Source organism: Octopus bimaculoides, chromosome 17 (genome assembly GCF_001194135.2).
Source record: "Octopus bimaculoides isolate UCB-OBI-ISO-001 chromosome 17, ASM119413v2, whole genome shotgun sequence".
Classification (NCBI taxonomy): domain Eukaryota; kingdom Metazoa; phylum Mollusca; class Cephalopoda; order Octopoda; family Octopodidae; genus Octopus; species Octopus bimaculoides.
The window spans coordinates 53,393,999-53,395,069 of record NC_068997.1 but is presented as its reverse complement, the minus strand read 5'-3'; positions in this window follow the sequence as shown (position 1 = coordinate 53,395,069).

Sequence of the window (1,071 nt, the reverse complement as noted above, 5' to 3'; positions counted from 1 at the left end):
ATATATATATATATCCTTTCCAGTTCCTAACTACTTCTTATTCATTTTCTTTCACTTTATCTTTCAATCTCTTTCATTCCCCCTCCCCCGCTCACTTTCTCATCTCTTTCCTTCTTTCTACCTTCTCGTTTTCGTCTCTTCTTTCCATTCATCATTTATGCACATACATGCTAAGGAGGTATGTGTTTGTGTGTGTATATATATATATATATATATAGTCTGCAAGTCGATGGATACCGCATATTCTCCTCCATTTCCTTATTGCTATATGTATATATATATACATATACATACGCTCACACCACACACACGCACTCACGCACACACACAGCTATGTATATAAGATATACACACTTTTATACGAGAGATATATGTGGAGTGCACCTAACCCTGTACCAAACTGATGGGAACTACTTTTACCCAAAATACCTAAAGTTTTATAAAAGATACGCGTGTTTCAGTAAATCGACTGACAAGGTTACACAAGGGTTTATTGAATATTACGCAATCCTAACATTACCTCGTCGGTGTTGTATGCAAAAAAATAAATACATAATATTCTCACGAGGCTCGTATTCTGCGCAGTAGTCTATCCCCTATTTTGATGCCGTTCGTCCAACTGTACAGAATACAATAGTGATTCTATAACTTAATACTGGGCTCTAATTTTCGGTTGTGAGTCATGCCTTTCTAGCGCACATGTGTATATATGTAAAATAATAATTGAATTGATCTTAGTCGAAAGGCCCCTCCATCGATGCAGTCTAGGGTTTCTATATGCATAGCAATACTGTCCTAGATAAGAGTGCAATATTCCATTTTGGTTTGGGGTTGAGTCCTGTGAAGTATCAGCAACTGTTGTAGACTGAAATATTTCCTGGTACTGAAGAACGGGAAACAAAATATCATGCAGATTTTAGTTATCTCCCTTTAAGTTCTGAGCTGAAACGATTCTTAATTAAATTTGGTCTTTCATGTCCATGAAATCGATAAAGCAATACACCAGTAAAATACTGGTGTCGATTTAATCAACTAATCTTTTTCGTTTATAATTGCCGGCCATGTGTATCA